Source organism: Triturus cristatus, chromosome 3_2 (assembly GCF_964204655.1).
Source record: "Triturus cristatus chromosome 3_2, aTriCri1.1, whole genome shotgun sequence".
NCBI classification, from domain to species: domain Eukaryota; kingdom Metazoa; phylum Chordata; class Amphibia; order Caudata; family Salamandridae; genus Triturus; species Triturus cristatus.
In genome coordinates this window covers 739,745,348-739,765,990 of record NC_140584.1, presented here as the reverse complement: position 1 = coordinate 739,765,990, position 20,643 = coordinate 739,745,348, and the positions used below count along the sequence as shown (strand labels likewise).

The window sequence follows — 20,643 nt, the reverse complement described above, 5'->3', positions numbered from 1 at the left end:
TCCCAGTTTAGAGGGGGCCCGACTTAGCCAGTAGTACCCCCCCTGTGAATCTCCAGCAGGTAGTATCACTGGACAACCAGACTTGGTGGCCAGTTTAGCTGCAGTGCTGCCGTGGTTAGCCAAAGCGGGGAGAGTGATCCCTTCTGCAGGCAGTGGTGTTCTGCTAGCCGAAGGGGATGCAGTGGAGAGGGCCAGGAAATTGGTAGCAAAGCAGAAGGGGCAAAGGAGGGGGTGCCGCAGACAGTTGTGGTGGGCCCATCGGCAACAGTTGCTGGGTTACCAGTAGGACAGGACAAAACGGCGCAGTCACCGACAAGAATGGCCCTGATCTTTCCAAAGCTGGAACATTAACAGAAGCCGGGCACGCCTAGAAGCAGGAAGGCACGACAGCAGGTATGGTACAAGTGCTACCAAGTTTAGGCTTAGGAGAGCTGTGATCATCCCGAGAGCATCTGGGTAGACACATCTCACAGAAGGTGAAAGAAAAATCTGGCAAGGGGAATATGTGAACATGTTTTCTTTGTTATTTGATAATGATGAGAAGGAGGCGGCAAAAAAGATGAGAGAATGGGCTCATCCAAGGGATTTAGGCAATTGGCCCATCAGGAAGAAGATTGATTAAACTCTAGTAAACTGGATAAAGGCATTCTCCAACTATCATGCAATACTGGTGGAGCGGTTCCCTGGGCTAGGCGTGCAATTGGTGTGCTATCAAAATAGGATCACCCGTGGGCATGACGAATACGTGGGCGTGGGATGGAAGGAAAATGACAAGGATTTCGGGAGGGCGAAGGCATCTGATCCGGGCTTAATCTGGGATCAGATTGATGTCATCATGTGGTTACGTCACATGAAAACTCCCAGCCAAGACAAGCCAAGAGTGCAGTCCTTTCGATCAGACATACCGCATAGCGCAGGTGGGGTGGCAAGAAGGGGTCATGTTGGGATTTTAACAGGCGGACTTGCACCAGGCCCACAGGTTCATGCAGGTTCAGGCACATTTGTTCCTTTGGTGGCCTCTCCTCCCATCCGGAATCCAAATGTTTAAAAAAAATCAAAGGAAAAGGGAGGTAAAAAGCAGTAATGAGGACTTATTGCTTAGCAAGGCTCACTCACCAATAAAAACAATGGCATTGATACCCTGGTTAAATAAATACTGTTGCCCAAACACAGCCCAGCCTCTTTTAGAAGGCTTCAGAGATGGCTTTAGAATTCCTGCACCGGGCTATTCTGGGGTCTCTTACTGCCGCAATCAGCAATCAGTGAGGGATAACAAGTCTGTGGTGCTAGCTAAAGTGTTGAATGATTTGCGTTTGGGAAGACTAGCTGGCCCTTTTGATATAGTACCGGTTGAAGATTTTGTTTGCTCACCGCAGGGGATAGTGCCCAAAAAAGACCTGGGGGAGTTTCGCTTGATACATAACTTGTCCGCTCCCAGGGGTCAATCACTGAATGATGCTATTGATGAGGCCCTGTGCAATGCGAGATGCACATCATTGGATCAGGCGATTGCGATGCTGCAGACATTTGGTCCTGGAACATTGTTGGCAAAATCTGACATAGAATCTGCCTTCCATTTACTGCCAGTTCACCCACTAGACTTCCATCCTTTGGGATTCCAGCTAGAGGGGAAGTTCTACATGGATAAATAGAGGCCCATGGGTTGCTCTCTCTCTTGCTCCTATTTTGAGAAATTCAGCTCTTTCCTGGAATGGGTTTTAGACAAGTGACTGGGCACCAGTGGGTGTCGCACTATTTGGACGACTTCCTGTTGTTGGGGGCACCAGGGTCTCAGGAGTGTGGCAGAGCTTTGAAAGCATTTTGCACACTCGTGCGCAAAAATTGGGGACCCCCTGGCGCCAGGAAATACAATAGGACCGGCCACACAATAAAGTTTCTGGGCATAGAGCTGGATTCAGTGGAGGGTGTATCACGTCTGCCACACGGTAAGGTAAGGGGTTTCACACTAGCATTGGAGGAATGCTTGGGCAAAAAAAAGGTCACCTTACACCAACTGCTTAATTTTGCGCTAAGAATCATACTAATGGCCCGCCCATTTTCGCATTCCATTGCACAAGCAATGTCTGGTTTAAAAGAGAAACATCACCACACTCTGTTGTCCAGCGAGGTTAAGCAGGATATGCGGATTTGGATGGCCTTCCTGCGAGATTTCAATGGCACTGTAGTGTGGGTCAAGCCTGCTAGGTCCAGCCTAGACCTAGGCCCAATGACAGACACTGCTGGGAGCGAGGGTTTTGGTGCCATTCAAGGCCCCTAATGGGCAGTGCAACGTTGGCCAGCTTGGTGGGTTGACGCTGGCTTAACAGGTAACATTGGATTTTTGGAAATATTTCCCATTTTGGTGGCCTTAACCATTTGGCCGCACCAGTTTCGCAATCAGTGTTTTTTTGGTCTGATAATATGGCAGTAGTGGAGTGCATTAATGTAGGATGATGCTTAGCTTGATAAAAGAAATTGTACTTCAATGCAGGAAACGTACTGTTTAGGGCCAGGTATGCCCTAGGAGTACTCAACCACGCTGCTGATGCATTGTTTCATTTCAAGATGCAGGTTTTCAGGTACTACCATCCAGGAGCAGCAGAAAGTCCAACGCCTTTTCCAAGAGCAACGATGGCAACTTGGTGCCCCAACCTATCGGACCTCGTGGCAGCAGCCTAGCACCCAGGATCAGCCAGGCTTATGAGGGGGCTTTTACCACCTACTGCAATTTTCTTGGGGATGGCTCGGAGGGGGCATGGCACGAGCCAACGGCTGTCATATCTTTCGTGAGGGAATTGAGAGAGGGGGGCGTTCTGTGGCGTGTGCCAGACGCCACATGGTGGCAATCGCCTATTTTGCAAAAACGCAGGGACATAGGGATCCCACGGCCTCTTTTATAGTCCAAATGGCACTCAAAGGGTGGCATCGCCTACCAGGTTCCCAGCCGGACATCCAGCACCCGATAACCATTGTTTGTCAGCCCTCATGGAGGCATTGGGGAGAGTACTTTGATCCACGGGGGAGATTCACCTTTTCAGGTCTGCTGTTTCTTTCACCTTCTATGGTGGCTTCAGGGTGGGAGAATTGACGGCGAATAACAAGCATGATTGGCATGGTGGGCTGCAATTTACACATGTTCCATTACAGGGGGGATCTTTATCCTCATCAATTTCTAGATCCAAGACAGACCAGAATGGGAGGGGTGACCATTTAATTCTTCACAAAGCTAAAGGGAGCCCATGCTGTCCAATAAGCAATCTAGAGGCTTTTCTGGCTTACAGGCCTTAAGGCGCGTGAGGTCCACTCTTCTTTCATCAGGATGCGACCCCTCTCATGAAATTTCAGTTTGGCAGGATATTGACATTGACACTGGGGCAGCAGGCTTGGACACATCCAAATTTGGTACCCATTCTTTCCGGATTGGGGCAGCCACTGAGGCCACGGTTAGGGAACTACAGGGACATGAGGTTCAGATGATAGGGCATTGGTCTTCTGACTGTTACAAACTATATGTGTGTTTACACCTGCTCTAAGTATTATTGGCTAATGATTGGTTATTTATTTCAATCTTTTGCAGTTTCCATGTCCAGTGCCGCAGGAGAGGAGCTAGCTGTCGTCCGCCGGTCATCGGAGCTTTGCCCATTCCAATTCCCCCGCTTGGGGGCCAGGTCAAAAAGAAGTCTGGATTACAGGTCACTCATATGTGAGCAGGTAGGAACAAAAAATTTTCACAGGCAATTTCTCAGAAAGAGCCCGCCAGGCGGGTTTCAAGGCGTTACTGCACGGACAAGGAGGATTGCGACTGTGCCAGTTGTGTTATGTTTTTGGTGCTTTGTTAGCTAGTACTCCAGTGGCACCCGCTGTAGTAATAGTGCATTTGGGGGGTAATGACCTGGTACACCTGGGCAGGAAGGGAGTGGTTGAGGCGCTGGTCACGGAAACGGTGGTTTGCCAAGAAGTGCCCACAGGCAGTGCTAGTTTGGTCCCACATGATCCTGAGGTTCCAATGGCGGGGGGGGGGCGTGGGGGGCCTTTTGTCGGTGTGGGCTTTGAATCACTCAGTGAAGAGAATCAATAACAGGTTTGAAAAGTTCTTTCGGTACCCAAGACTGCAGACGATTGAGCATGGGTGCATCCGGGGGGGCTGTTTTTTTTCTCCAGCACGGGGTTCAACTCTCTAAGCTGGGCAATGAGTATTTCATTGAAAATGTGCTAGCCTGGATGTTAGGGGCAAGGGACAGGGCATGACCTTTTGTCAGTAGGCGGAAGGGGGACCAGATAGTCAGCTAACTATCCTGGACAGTGGGGGTAAGGTCATGATTGATCGGTCATTTTTTCCATCTTTTAGTGGGCATCCCATTATTAATGGGAATGTCTGGGGGGGGGGGGGGAGGGGGGTGGCAGTGGTCGTATCACACTCCAGGGGGGTATACGGCTGGTAGGCTGGAGGATGCGGGGGTAGGAAGTTCCGCTTCGGGCAGGCCTTTTAGGCCAACCCCCGCACAAGTGCATGGGCACCAAGTTGGCATTTTAGTCAGTCCCTTGAAAGTAGTATTGGAGGGCGTAAGGGGTGCTCGAGGGAAGGAATCTGATGGGCAACAGGACCTCCTGTGCAAGGTCACTCTGGTAAGAGGGTGGACCTAGCAAGTAGTTGGGACCAGTCATGACCTTGCAAGTAGGCTTGTCCGGGATACGTAGAACATCAAAATTGTACATATTTCAGTTCTAGGTTAGGTATGGCTATGTGTTAGATACGTGTTAAGGTTAGCCATAAAGAAGTGTAAATACGTTGTATGCCCTAAGCTGAGCCGCCAAGTAATAGTCTTGGAGATTTGGAATCCCCACTCCTCCCTCCCTTGGGGACCTGTAGCTTAGCTCTCAGTGCAGTCGAGGTTTCTTATCAGCCCATATAAAACGCTCCACCTCGCGCTGAAGGGAGTGTATGGTGCCCGGAGGGGGTTCGAGCAGGAGTGTCTGAAGAAGGAACAGAACCTTGGGTAGTATCGTCATTTTCACTGCCGCTATACGGCCTAACCAGGACAGTGTATACGGTCTCCATCGGCTGAGGCGCGATCTTATTTACCGGAGTAGAGCAGTGTAGTTCAGCGATGTAGAGTGCTGTAGAGATGCAGCGAGCAGTATTCATAGATATCAGATCGCAACCAGTGTCCATTGAATAGGGTACACGTCTCGCAATTCCGCTAGCGTGCAGGCTTTAAGAGAAAGGCTAAGAGCCTGAGATTTCTGCATGTTAATTTTAAAGCCCGCTGCCTGGGAGAAGTGCTCCAGCTCAGCTAGAAAGGCTGGAAGGGCGGCCTGGGGGTCTCCCAGTGATGCTATCACATCGTCCGCGTATAAGCTTAGAGTGCGTTTGTCTCCCCCGAAGCTCACTCTTACTATATGCGGATTATCAGGAATTCTTTGAGCCACTGGCTCCATGTACAGGGCGAAAAGTAGGGGGGGAGAGAGGACACCCCCGCCTTGTCCCTTTTAGGATGGGAAAGGGAGAGGACGTATATCAGTTTACCCTGACTGAGGCCACCGGTCTAGCGTAACTGCTGAAGACACAGTCTATAAATCTGGCGGACACCTTCCTGCACAAAAACAATCTTCTGAGGCATTTTCCTCGTACAGAAAGAAGCCGTAACAAGGAGAAAAAAAAATATTTCTCTTTGTTATGCCTCACCTCGGGAGGCATAGCATTTTTACGCATTCCCAGGTCTACTAGTCTCGGAATGCACCATAATCCATGGGTGGATGAGTGGAAACACCCCTGCTCCACCCATTGAAGGCCTTCCCAGAGGAGAGTAATGCAATGCAGCCATTTGCGCTGCACTATTCTAGATTTATCAAGCCACGCAAGGTGGCCTAGCATGACTTGATTAGGAGTTGCGCCGCTCTTGCGCCCCATTGCGTGGCACTAGGGTGACACAACTTTTTAATAAATATGTCCCTAAGTGTGAGACATACAAAAGAGCAAACATAGAAAACCTGAGCTAGAGAAAAAACTCTACTCCAGTTAATTAAGGTCCTCACGCTCTAGGGTGCCATTGCAACTGCACCATCTGCAATTATTATCGCAGTGGCCCTGAAAGGCAAACTATCCCCTCTGCCTCTTTCACCCACACCAACACAAACGGACATCACTCCAATCTTGAAAACAGACTGTCTGTCCCTTATAAAAAAAATGAGCTCCCATGTGTTGCCCACCTCATTCTTAATACTCTCTCCAAGTCATATTGTAAAGTGAGACAGTCATAATTGTGATGCAGCGGGCCCTTTGAACTACTGAGCCCTGTGCCACTCGTCTGCTTCACTAATGAGGTGGACTGTCTTGCGCAGGGTGAAGTCTTGTCTGCTCCTTGTTAAGTTATGGGGGGAAAATACCCCCAACTCCCCCCAAACAAGAAACATGGCTGCCCACCCCTTTCTGCTAGTAACACCCATTATTGAGGTGCAGTAGCCCCTCATACCATTGGCCCATTGCCAATGCAACTGCTGCACTATTGATAGTGATGGACTTTTTAAAAAAAAGCCCAATTTCTCAACACTGTGTTCAGGGCATCTCTCTGAGGAAGGTAGGAAGCTGTCTCATTTATAAATGAAACAATTTGATTCCACATAGCACTACCTCCTCTGGGCCATCTCTGACGCGATCCATGGATTTTTCTCCTTTCCTCTTTCTCCTGGGCAATTACCCAGGAACCCCAGCAGTCCGGATGGTCAGGACCCTGAATAGGATCTTTTTGGTCTCCCTCCTTTCCACTCGCTCGACTCACCTAAAAGAATATCTGTATGTAAACAGGGGCTGAAGTTGGCATGGTGTATGAGGACTAAGGTGCCCATGTGTTGTTAATTTTACAAGAAGCTTACTATACTTTTAGTTAAAAACAACCAGCTATGAATTGTTAATGGGGACCTGGAGCTATCTCTGTGCGAGAGTGAAAGGAGGGAGTCTAAAGTGATTTAATTTATGGAGTCACTTGAAGCATCATTATTGAGATTTATTATTTTTGAGCGGTAATGAAGGATGCAGAGTTTTGGAAAGTATTCTTTTAATGGACTTATAAATAAATAAAAAATGCCTGCACTAGGTACAGTCTTGGTCAGCTATTACTAATAAGTATTCTTTGAAAGCACTTGTTTTATTTTATACAGGGCCAATGAAATTATGCGATTTGGCATTTTTCACATAATTATGAATTTCCCACATAATCCACCACTTACTGAATAATCCTCAAATTTTACCCCAAAAATGAGTTTCTAGCTCAATGGATCAAACGTTACTAACAACGTGGTGTTGCGCAGTGGAAACCCTTCACAAAGGGTAACTGATCATCTTTTAGTTGCTTATTTCTGTATTTGGTTGTTAAATTGGTACTAATGAGGTACAATCTTTGCTCAGAAATTACTACCCTGTGAAACAATGTCAAAATAGTGAAGAAATACTAGCAAAAAATGTGTTGCATTATGCTGCATAATTTGCCTTTTCTTGCGATATAATTTTTTTTTAATGAACTCTTTTTATTAAAAAGTAAGACATGTTACATATGTAAGGCAGTAGCAAGCAGATTGTCATTTTTGGTCATACAATTAACGGTTCCCCAGAGTGTATATATCGCAACATAAGGTTGACAACATTCAACACGCACTTTAAAATCGCAGCAGTGATATCTTCTCCAACTCTAGGCGGTTCACAAATCTCCCCCCTGTAGACGTTCCACTGCCCCCATATTTGCAACCATTTTTTCGGGCACCCGCTGGATTCATAAATGGATTTTTCCGTCACCATACACCAGTCCATATCATTGGCCCAATTAACTATCTTCGGTGGGCTCTGAGCTCTCCACAACCTTGCAATATTCCTTTTAGCAATCATAAGACCCAGTGTGACCCATAGTCTCTCCCTGGTTTTCAAATCTGTAGGGTCCCAGATGTTCAACAATGCCAGTTTAATGTTACATTGGATCTGTTGCCCCAGCGCCTTCTCCATCTTGCGCACCACTCTTTCACAATACCCCTGGATCACTGCGCACTCCCAAAGAATGTGAATAAAGGTACCCTCTTGCCCTCATTGTCGTACACAGCTACTATCTTGAGTGTAACCCATACTAACCATCAAGGGCCCTGACAAGTAGGATCTATGGAGAAGCTTCAGCTGGACCAGTCGGAGCCGAGAGGCCACTTCATGGGGGGAGGCCACTGCTGCCTGCCACTCCTCGTCATCTAAACCCGCGACATCATGATCCCATTTGCTTCTTAAGCGGGTCAAGGGATCTGCCATACTGTTGATAAGCTTTTTGTAGATAAGGGATATAGCTTTTTCAGGTAGGTCGCCGTCTAGGATCCTATCTTCAAGTGGGGAGGACTCAGGGAGGGCGCCACCCCAGGGGAGAACTGCGAGCAGGGCATGCCTAATTTGAAGATATCGGAAATATTCGGACTTGGCTAGTTCATATTCTTGCTGCAGTCGGGAAAAGGGAACCACCTCACACGATTTCCATAGATCCCCCACCTTGGAAATGCCTATGAGGTCCCATTTATCGAAGCCCTTCAAGCAGATCAGCCTACCCAACTTTTCACAGTGCCAGAGTGGCGTGGCTTATGTGAGCTTACCCTCTCAGCCCAGGCTCCTATTCGCCTCCTTCCATACTTGCACGGCATGCCCAGTCGGACTGGTCAAGTCAGGCTTCAAAGATCGTGTGTATAACGCACCCTCAAAACCGCCCCGGGGGGAGCCATCTGACGATCCGAAAGGCAGGGTCATCTTGCGATCTGTAAACGCATTGGTTAATTGCTGCGAGGTGCGAGGCCCAATAATACCTTTTAATGTCCGCGAGCCCGATGCCCCTGTCAAACCATCCTAACATGAGTTTGTGTGTAGTGATACGGGGTGGTTTGCCCTCCCAAAGCAGGTCTTGAACAGTGCCGTCAAGTTCCTTGAAGTACGAGGCGGCAACTGGGAGTGGGGTGTTTTGCAGTGTATATAAAAGTCTGGGAAGGGACATCATCTTGAATAGGGCCACGTGCCCCAAAGAACAAGTTACTTACCTTCGGTAACGATGTATCTGTAAGAAACATTAGTTAGATTCCTCACCTTAGAATATCCCCAGGCGTCAGACTGGATCCGGAAGATTTTTGTAGCAATACCCCTTGCGCGTCGTTAGGCGTTGTCTGCGGCTCCGCGTCCGTCGTTGGCGCCGTGCGCCGGAATAACGTCGGAGTACTTAGACGCCGCCCTCGCGCGCTGACGTCAGTTCTTGTACATAGCTTTCCGCGCCATGAACGCAGAGCCATGCAAGAGACCGACACTGGTGCCAAAGAATCTAGGGCCCTGAAAAGGATAGCCTTAACCCTAGATGTCAGTTCGCAGAAACGGGGAGGATGGGTGGGTCGGTGAGGAATCTAACTAACTAATGTTTCTTACAGATACATCGTTACCGAAGGTAAGTAACTTGTTCATCTGAAAGAAACACGTTAGTTAGATTCGTCACCTTAGAATAGATACCCAAGCAATAACAACCCCGGTGGTGGGTCTGCGAACCAAGATCACACCAGAAAGTCCTGGAGGACAGAACGGCCAAAGAAGCCATCCCTCCGGACTTGGCTGTCTAGACAGTAGTGCCGGGCAAACGTGTGCAGCGAAGCCCACGTCGCCGCCTGACAGATGTCCTGAAAAGGGACTCCCCGTCCCAAAGCAGTAGTAGCCGCTGTGGCCCGAGTAGAATGGGCTCGCAGCCCAACAGGCGGGTCCTTTTTTGCCAAGGAATAACAGATTTTTATACACAAAACGACCCACCGGGAGATGGTCCGTTTGTGCACAGCTTTTCCCTTCTTTGCACCCACGTAGCCAACGAAAAGCTGGTCATCCACTCGGAACTGTTTCGTGCGGTCCAAATAAAAGGAGAGCGCACGTTTTGGGTCCAGACGGTGGAGCCGCTCTTCCTCTTTGGAAGGATGCGGAGGCGGAAAGAAGGTGGGCAAGGTGACAGATTGCCCAAGATGAAAGGGGGTCACCACTTTCGGTAGAAAGGAAGGACAAGGCCGAAGGACAACCATGTCCGGATGAACAGAGAGAAAAGGAGGCTTGGACGATAGAGCCTGGAGCTCACTCACCCGTCTAGCCGAGGTGATGGCTACCAGGAAAGCAGTCTTAAGAGTCAGAAGACGAAGAGGACAATTGTGAAGAGGCTCAAAGGGAGCGCACATCAGAAATGTTAAGACAAGATTCAAGTCCCACTGAGGCATTACGAAAGGGACAGGAGGGAACGTGTGAGTAATGCCTTTAAGAAAGCGTGACACTACAGGGGACTTGAAAAGAGAGGGCTGATCAGGAAGCCGTAAGAAGGAGATAACCTTTCAAGGTGCCAAGGGCAGAGCCCCGCTGGGCCAAAGAAAAAAGAAAGAGGAGAACCTCAGAAAGAGGGGCGGAAAGGGGATCCACAGCCTTTGCTGTGCACCATGCCACAAATTTGTTGCACCATTCCACAAATTTGTTCCACCGGCAGGCTATACCGTCTTTGTGGAGGGACGCCTGGCTGCCAGAATGATATCACAGACTTCAGGAGGCAAGTCAAATGGCATCAACTGCCGCCGCTCAATCTCCACGCATGGAGGTGGAGGCTGGACAGGTTCGGGTGGAGGACCGTCCCCTGCTGCTGCGACAGAAGATTCTCCCGAAGGGGCAGACGTATCGGAGGATTGGTCAACATACTGAGTAGCTCGGGATACCAGTACCTTCGTGCCCAATCCGGAGCCACCAAGATGACTTGGGCCCAGTCGCGCCTGATCTTCTTCAGCACTCTGGGCAGAAGTGGTAAAAGCGGAAAGGCGTACAACAGACCGCAACTCCACTCGCGACGAAAAGCGTTGCCGAGCGAGTGCCGCCTTGGAAATTCCAACGCGCAGAACTGCTGACATTGCGCGCTCTCGTCGGTGGCGAATTGATCTAACCAAGGCTCTCCCCACTGCTGAAAGAGACCTTGCGCCACCTCGGAGTTCAGACGCCATTCGTGATCCATCATGCACCGGCGGCAGAGTTAGTCTGCTCTGGCGTTCAGAGAGCCCGCCAGATGTTGAACCACCAGGGTGATGCCCTGGTGTTCCAGCCATGTCCAGAGGCGCAGAGCCTCCTGACAAAGGGTCCACGACCCCACCCCGCCCTGTTTGTTGCAATACCACATGGCGGTGGTGTTGTCCGTGAACACCTGCACGACACTTCCCCGGACAGAGGGAAGGAAGGCTTTCAGTGCAAGTCGGATCGCTCTCAGCTCCAACAAGTTGATGTGGAGGCGAGACTCCGCCGGAGACCAGAGGCCTCTGATCTCCGCCTCTCCCATATGGCCACCCCAACCCAGGAGGGATGCATCCGTCACTACGACATGCTCCGGTAGTGGTAGGGAGAGGCTCTTGCCCGTGACCCAATCGCGGTCCGTGAGCCACCACTGCAACTGCTGTGCAGTGCCCTCCGAGATCAAGACATGGTCGGACAGGTTGCCGTGATGCTGGGCCCACTGAAACTTCAGGTCCCACTGCAGAGCCCGCATGCGCCGCCTGGCGTGATGCACTAGTAGGATGCAGGAGGCCATCAGCCCAAGAAGCCGCAACACTAGCCTGACCGAAACCCAGGATAGAGGCCGAAAGATGGGAATCAGGGCCTGTATATCCCGGACCCGCTGTTCCGGCGTATGAACCCGAAACTGCGCCGAATCGAGAACCGCTCCGATGAAGAGGGGCTCAGGTGTGACTTCGGCACGTTGATGGAAAACCCCAGCAAATGCAGGAGATCCGCCGTAGTCTGGAGGTGGGAGACGACTGCCTGGGGCGAGCCCGCCTTCAACAACCAGTCGTCGAGATAGGGGAAGACTGGAACCCCTGATCTGCGCAGATGAGCTGCGACCACCGCCATCACTTTCGTGAACACCCGAGGGGCACTGGTAAGGCCGAAGGGGAGCACGGTGAACTGAAAGTGCTCCTGACCCACCGTGAACCGCAGGTAACGCCGGTGGGCCGGCAGGACGGGGATGTGGAAATATGCGTCCTGCAAGTCCAACGCTACCATCCAGTCTCCAGGGTCTAGGGCAGCTAGAACCTGAGCCAAAGTCAACATTTTGAACCGTTCCTTCCGGAGGAAGGCGTTGACGCTCCTGAGGTCCAAGATAGGACGTAGGCCCCCTTTGCCCTTCTTGGGAACCAGAAAGTAGTGGGAATAACAACCACGACCTACTTCTGGGCTCGGAACGCGCTCGACGGCCTCTTTGGCCAAGAGGGCCGAAACTTCCTCTCGCAGAAGATTCAAATGATCCTCCGAGATACGGTGGTGCTGTGGTGGCATGGCTGGAGGGGTCGTCTCGAAGGGGAGGGAGTAGCCCCTTCGGACGATTTGCAGCACCCACCTGTCCGAAGTGATGGTACGCCAGTGGAGCAGGTGATGGCGAACCCGGCCCCCCACTGGCGAGGAATGGGCCTGAAAGCTCGGACTAGGAAGGCTTTGAGGCGGATGCTGCCGGGGTGGATGTGGACTGACCGCGTTGTCCTCCAGTACCGCCTCGGCGGAAACCACGTCCGCGAGCAGGCTGGTTCTGCAGCCGGTGGCTAGGCGGACGTGAGGAGGTGCCCCTTCCTTGGCCACGAAAGGAGCGAAAAGCAGAAGTTTGTGGCCGCGGGGCCGAGAGGCCCAAGGACTTGTCCGTAGCCCGGGAGTCCTTGAAGCGAGCCAGCGCACTGTCCGCTTTCTCACCAAAAAGGCGAGCGCCATCAAAAGGCATGTCCATGAGAGTGCTCTGGACATCCCCTGAAAAGGACGTGGACCGCAGCCAGGCGTGACGTCGAAGCGCCACCGTGGTAGAAATCGCCCTACCCAGCGAGTCCGTAGTGTCGAGCCCACATCGGATGGCATGGCGCGCTGCATCTCTCCCATCGGCCAGAGCCGAGGAAAGCCGTGCCCGGGCCTCCTCCGGGCACAGTGGCAGCACGTCCTCCACCGTATCCCACAGAGAGTGGGAATAACGGTCCAAGAGACAGGCGGTGTTCAAAGGCCGCAGGCCCAAACTGAGCGAGGAGAACAGCTTTTTACCGAACTGTTCCAGTCTCTTGGAATCCCGGTCCGGAGGAGCGGACAGAAAGGAGGATTGGGAGGTAGAGGCCTGGATAACCAGACTCTCGGGGGTGGGGTGTTGGGACAGAAAACTGGGGTCGCCCGGAGCAAGGCGGTGGCGCCTGGCAACGTTCCTATCCACAGGAGGGACTGTGGAGGGGTTGGACCAGGTGCCCTGCAGAACGTCAATGAGGGCCTCATTGAATTGCAGCAGAGGCTCAGTGGAGCATGCGGCAGACTGAAGCACCTCAGTGACGATGTTAGTCCTCACAGCCACGGCAGGCAGCTCAAGCTCAAGGGCCGCGGCCGCCTTGCGCAGCACCACAGAAAAAGCTGCACCCTCCTCCGAAGCCACAGTCGGAGGAGAGATGAATCCAGTGTCCGGTGAGGTATCCAAACCACTGGCCTCCCCCAGTTCATCTGCCCAGTCCTGTGCAAGTTGACCCTGAAGGGCCATAGGGTCCACGGACCCCTCCCAGTCGCCCCCATCATCCGATTCCTGGTAAACAGGAGGAATGATCGGAGCCGGTCGATAGACAAAATGTGTCTCCAGCGGCGTCGGATGCGGCGTCGGGCGGCGCCGCATCGGCGTCGGGACCGGACAGGGGCTGAACCGGGGATCGACATCGACCGGAGTCGGCGTCCAAGGTGGCACCGGTGTCGACGCCGGCGGAGCAGGCGCGACTAGGTCGACCGGCGTCGACGGGGGCCCGGGCTCGGGCCGGAGCCTCCAACGGCGCCGGGGCCGGAGCCGCCGGCGGGCAAGGTCGCCCAGTCGAGTCCACGGGGACCGAAGGCGCGCCAGCAGGCGTCGACGGCGGGGCCAGGCTCCTCATGGCCGAGAGGAAGGCACTGACCTCCGCCGGCGTCGCGTCAGTCCCAGGGACCGGCGGGTATGGGGACGTGCGCGGTGCCTGCGGCTCCGGCAGAGCCGCGGGGGTGGAACCACCCTGACCCTCAGCCGAGTCGCGCGACCGGCGAGGGGAGTCCGAAGAGCGGTGTCGCCTCTTGGACTTCTTGGAGCGCTTTGACTTACCCGAAGACTTCGAGCCAGCCGAGCGACGATGTCGAGTGCGGCTCCGCGACCGATCCTTGGACCTCCTCCTGGACCGGGATCGAGAGGGGCGTGGAGCCGAGTGGCGAAGCTCGAGAAGCTTGCGGGACCGCTCCCGCCTAGCTTTCGAGGTCAGGGCCATACAATCGGAGCACGACTCCGCGTCGTGGTCGAGGCCCAAGCAGTTCAGGCACCGGCGGTGATGATCGGTCACCGACATCAGTCGGTGACAGTCGTCGCAGGCCTTGAAACCAGGCATCCTACCGGCACCAGAGTCGAGAAAGTGACCAAAAAGAGTCAAAAAAGTTAGTCAAAAAATGACTAAAGGGGTAGCTCTCCCGGATCGGCGCGTACTGGCGCGGAAAAAAGAAGAACTGACGTCAGCGCGCGAGGGCGGCGTCTAAGTACTCCGACGACGTCATTCTGGCGCACGGCGCCAACGACGGACGTGGAGCCGCAGACGACGCCTAGCGACGTGCAAGGGGTATTGCTACAAAAATCTTCCGGATCCAGTCTGACGCCTGGGGATATTCTAAGGTGAGGAATCTAACTAACGTGTTTCTTTCAGATAGAGTCAACGGGAGCGACTTCCAGTGTTGGACGTCAGATTTAAGACGCATTCGCGGTGGCAGGAGATTATTATCATGAAATCTAGATAGATCTTTCGAAACCCAGATCCCCAGGTATTTGAAGACTTCAGCAGACTCCGCTAATTGGCAACCCCGAGGGAGCGAGGGCCGTTGTCCATAAAGAACAGAGTACTGATTTAGACCAATTTATCGTGTATCCTGCGTAACTACGAAATACTCGGAATATGTCCAGGACCACATTAAGGGATGCTGCTGGAGAGGCCAAGTAAAGCAAAATGTCGTCCGCATATAACGATAAGCGGTCCTCCCAATTTGATGTCCACCTAAGGCCGCTGATGGCGGGGTCTTGTCGGATCCACATCGCCAAAGTCTCCAGAGCCAAGGCGAAGAGAAGCGGCGACGGGGAAACCCGGTCTGGTGCCCCTGCCTTGAAGAAAAATGAGGGATTTCCTATTGTTGACAATTAGTTGTGCCAGTGATTGGTGTCGAATGCTGATGCAGCATCCAGGGATACAACAACAGCATCCTCTCTTATTGCATCCACCTGGCACAGCACTCCATGGAGCCTGCGCAGGTTGAGGGAGGTATTTCTCGCAGGCATAAACCCTGGCTGGTCCGGATGGACCTGGCGGGTGAGAACCTGGAGCAAACGAGTGGCAAGAACCTTCGCGAGGATCTTAGCTTCACAATTGAGCAATGAAATGGGCCTATAGGACGAACACTTGTTAGCTGGCTTGCCCGCTTTATGAATGACGACAATGTTGGCCAGTCTTTGATCCTCAGGAAGGATGCCTTCTTATTTGCTTTCTCTGTACATTTCAGTGAGAAAGGGCGCAGTCGTGTTCGCCGCAAGTTTGAATAATTCTATAGGGATCCCATTGGGCCCGACGCCTCCCCCCTGCGCAAATCGTGTATGGCTTTTTCAACTTCCGCCACTGTGATATCGAGGTTCAAGATCGGAGCACTCTTCCTTAGTGAGGAATGGCATCTTGATATCGCGTAGAAGAGAGGAAGCCTCCTCCTCCGTGTGCGTCGTGTGGGATGTGTAAAGCGACTGGTAGTACTGGCCAAATGTGTCCGCGATATCTTGTGGTGCGGTAAGGCGGGGTTGTAAGTTAGTTGCAATCTCAACCACGATACGCTGTGCCCTGTCCCTGCGATCCAACCAGGCCAGTAACTTGCCTGACTTATCGCTCACATCGTAGATCATGCTGAGCGTGGCCCTGTAGTGTGTCTTGGCCGCTTCCGTAGCTAGGTCGGAGAACTCCTTAATTTTAATACGGAACTTCTGGCGCGCCTCCACTGAGTCTTGCATCGAAACTGCGTTTTCTAAGTTCAGAATTTCTCCCTCTAAGCGCACCATATCCGCTTCCCTCTCTCTACGCTGTCCAGCAATTCGGTCCAAGAAAACCCCCGTATAACAGCCGTGTAAGCCTCCCAGAGTACATTTGACGCGCTAACCGATCCAGAGTTTTCCTGAAAGTAAAGATCCGACTCACTCGAGAACTTATCTCTGATAGTGGGAGTCGTGAGATGTTAAGTTATGTTAATAAACTTTGTAGAGCGCAGCGGTTACCCTGGGGTGTCCTGGCGCTATGTACTGCCTAACCGAAATGGGGAGAAGGTCATTGGGTAAACAACCAGGTCTTCAATCCCTTCCTAAAAAGAAGATAACTGGAGGCATTCCTCAGGTGGAATGGCAGATCATTCCAAGCTTTAGATGCACATGCAATAAAACTCCTGCCTCCCCAACTGGTCTTTTTAACAGAGGGCGTTAACACCTTTTTCGCTCCAGGAGACCAAAGGGTCCTACTGGGAACATACCACTTGAACTTATTCTTCAGGTGGTCTGGGCCTATACCATTAAGGGCCTTAAAAACTGTACATAGGGCCTTAAAGCATACCCTATGCTTCACCGGAAGCCAATGTAGCCTGGTTAGTTCTTTTTTCACCGAGAAAAATTTGGGAATGCCTGACAGCAGCCTAGCTGCAGCATTTTGAGCTATCTGCAGCCTGTTGATAAGATGTTTTTGGGCATTCAGAAAAATACCATTGCAGTCAACAGTTACTCCCAAGTTCTTAGCTTTCAGCGTCGGGGAGGGGCAGTTGCCCAAATCTGCTGGCCAACAGTCAGGTGTCCAAACATGGGGATTGTTTCCAAAGACAATGATCTCGGTTTTGGTGGAATTTAATTTTAAGCAATTCTATGCCATCCATCCAGCTATCTCCTTCATACAGTCATGAAAGCGCAGTTCCGTTTCTTTTTCCTCGCCGTCCTTAAATGATAACACTATTTGAGTGTCATCGGCGTACGAGGTTAACTGGAAACCGTAAGATTTTATTAGGCCCGCCAGCGATATCATATAAATATTGAAAAGCGTGGGGCTCTGTGAGGACCCCTGAGGGACCCCACAAGGACGGCAGAACGGGTGGGATTTGGTATTATCCAAGTCGACAGTCTGAGATCTATCAGCGAGAAAGGAATGCAGCATTTTCCACGCCACACCTTGTACTCCTACCTCCGACAATCAGTCCATCAAAACCATGTGGTGGACCGTGTCGAAGGCTGCCGATAGGTCTAACAGGATCAGTACAGCCTTCCCTCCACCATCCAATGCCTCCCTTACTTCTTCTATGGACTTAATTAGAGCCAATTCCGTATTATGTTCTGCTCTAAAACCATATTGTGTTGGATCAAGTATGTGATTAGTTTGAAGATAACAGCTAAGCTGGATGTTCATGGCCTTCTCAATAATTTTTGCTGGCATTGGAAGCCGCGAGATAGGCCTGTAACTGTTGGGGTCTGTAGGGTCCATTGATGGCTTTTTCAAAAAGGGAAGAATAGAAGCTCTTTTCCACTCCTTAGGAAAACACCTAGAAACCAAGATGTTATTGATCAAAGGGTGTAAAACAGATCCTATAATCTCAGGAGCGGTTTTCAGGATCGAGACTGGACAAGGGTCTGTAGGAGAACCTGAGCGTATGGAACTCAGGAGCTTAATGGTTTCTGAACTTTCTAATGGGAGAAACTAATCAAATACAGGCCCAATATTGGATTCTGACTGAATCTTTCCTTGGGGAAAAGTTCCATCTCCTTTCTGACAAGGGGAAAACGTGGAATATATACACACTCCACCTTATGTTGGGAAAAAGTGGCCAATTTATTGCACAGTTCTGAGCTACTTGCAATCTTAGGAGTGTTTGGTGAAGCGAGTTTTTTGACTGTTTTAAATAATTCTTTGGCATTGGACTTTGCTTGAAGGATTTCATGAGAATAGAAATTCTTTTTCGTTTCCTGCACCAGTCCTCTATAACATTTGAGACTGTGCTTGTAGGTTTCTTTATCAATGTTTTGATATTCCTTCCTCCAAGCCCGTTCAAATTTTTTACAGTCCAACTTCTGAGATTTAAGTTTGTCTGAGTGCCGAGGGTGAGATACCAGGAATTGATCGACGTCACCCGGCCACTCGTAGGCTCGCCCACTTCTAAACGACACTGAACGGGTGAGGTCAGAGATCCCCCTAGCCAAGTGTTGTATATCTTGTGTGGAGTTGGTGCACAAGCGTCAACACGTAGTCTATGCGGGACATCCTATGATGAGGCCTAGAAAAATAAGTGTATTGGAGCTCACTAGGATGCAGGAGCCTCCAAACATCCACGAGGCCCATCGTGCCCAGAAAACTATGGATCCGTTTGCGGGAGGGCGGCAAGTCCCTCTGGGGCCATCGATCGAGAGAGTCAGAGACAATGGAATTAAAATCACCCCCAATCAACAACCTTCCATCCAGTAAGCTGAGAAGGAGATCGCTGAGATCAATGAAGGCCTCAGTGTGTAAACTCTGGTGGCATATCCAACTAAAGGAGAGTGAGTGTGCACCCCTCCCAGATCCCAGAGATGGCAACAAATCCACCCAGGGGGTCAGTGCGGACTGAATCAACAGTTAGGGGGAGCGATTTCCGGATTAGTATGCCCACCCCCCAGGAAACAGAGACGAAAGCGGAGTGGGCCACTAGCTGGAAACCTCACTGTGACAGGGCCCTACATGCATTACCAAGCAGGTGGGTCTCTTGTAGTAGAACAATATCAGGAGAGTGTCGCTTTAGGAATTGGAGAACCAAACCTCTCTTAATCTTGTCACCCAGCCCGTTAACATTCCAGGACAGCAACTTAAGCTCCTGTCTAGTCGCCGTGCCCATTACTCGATTTTAAAGGTATATGTGGGTCCGGAGAAGACCACCCGGTAAGGCCCCCGGGGAGAGACATTTGCGTACCCTATAATGTTCTCACCAATAAGTACACAAAAATACGGAACCAGCATCTGCCTTTGCCTGAGAACAATCAAATATGCCATGTCTAAACAACAAAAAACCGCAACACAAACAAAGAAACAATCCCCTCCACCTCCCCACAAAACCGAAAAACATTGCCCAATACCCCACTCCCTGCCTGGCTGTGTCAAAACCTCCCGCCCTCCCAAACTAGCAGAGTGCCTATCGGCCACCCTTCGAAAAACTTGTGTGTTCGTGTAGCCTAACCGGGCACCCGTCCCTGAAGATGAACTAAATGGTAATCACACTTAAGAAACTAAGATAGTCCGGGAGCAGCAGTCAAAGCCTATGAAGTGCTTCATAGCCAATACAAAGGGATCAGGGAATCATGGAGAATCACAGGAAGTCTATTTCAACAAAGTCCCCAATGAAAGCATAGCACAGTTCAATTGTTGGGTCCGTTAAACTTAGGGGAGCTGTTGCCCTGACCCAAGCTTCAGTTAGCGAATAAACCCGCCCCCCCCCTGAAAAATTAATCATACAGACCAATTATCCGATTCCCACCCGTTGCCTCCTCCGGCTCCCGGGGAGGGGTGCCTTCACGGGAGTAACGGGTGTTCCCATCCCTTCTTGCACTCCGGGCTTGGTTGTTCTTCCGGCCTGCCGTGCGGCATCCGTCCAGCAAGTCCCAGGCCTCCTCGGGGTGGTGAAAAACCAGGCCCCCCCCCCCCCCCTCGATTCCACCCTCAGCTTGGCGGGGAAGAACAAGGCATATTTCAACTCCTTATCGCGAAGCGCCTTCTTCATGTCGAGGAAGCAGCGCCGTTGATGCTGCACCTTGTGGGTGAAGTCTGGGAAGAAGGTGATACGGCTGTTTTGGTATTCCACCGGTGACCGATCGGGCACTCTGCAGGATGACATCTCTGTCCCGGAAGTTGAAAATCCTAGCTAGCAAGGGTCGCGGGGGGAGGGGGTGGGGGGGGCAGGGGAGGTGCTCGACTTCGGCCTGCCGCCTGGTACTCGGTGCGCCCGCTCAACAGAAAAGAAGTTAGAGAGTCCTTTCGGTTTGAGATAGGTGGTGATCAATTCCTCCACAAACAGGTCCGCTGATGGCCCCTCCGCCCGTTCCGGCACTCCTAAAATACGGACGTTGTTGCGCCTGGAGCGCCCCTCGTAGTCATCCAATCTGTGCCTCCAGTTTCGCGGTACGAGTCTGCATGTCATCCGTCCTGCGCTGCAATGCAGAAGTATCATCAACCAGACAACTTGTTTTGATCTCAACGTCCTTCAAGTACGAGTTCATCGAGCGCATGTCAGCCCGGATAATGGATACTTCCGAGGAGACTGAGTCAATGCGCGATTCCAATGATGTGTGCACAGTCGTGATGGCTTCAAGGATGTCCTGCAGTGTTGGTTCTTTCTTTCTCTCACCAGAATTGGACTTTTCCAGCGCAGCGGGTCCCCCCTTTGGGCTCGCTTTGGGGCCTCCATCCCACGCAAATTTATTTAATTTGGCTTGGACTGCCGCTTTGGAACTGCGACTTCCTGTCATGGTGTAGACGGTCCTGGCAGCGTGGGCTTCAGGGCAGGAAGGGCAAGGTCGTCAGGCACAGGCGGGGATTCGTCGAACTCGC

General features: G+C 51.5%; 1 protein-coding gene across 7 annotated transcripts in view; it reads right to left on the bottom strand.

Moving 5' to 3' along the window:
- The window catches only part of PMS1 (PMS1 homolog 1, mismatch repair system component), a 903,709-nt gene that overhangs the window by 716,539 nt on the left and 166,527 nt on the right, over positions 1-20,643 (bottom strand). The gene's annotated exons all lie outside the window — the stretch shown is intronic.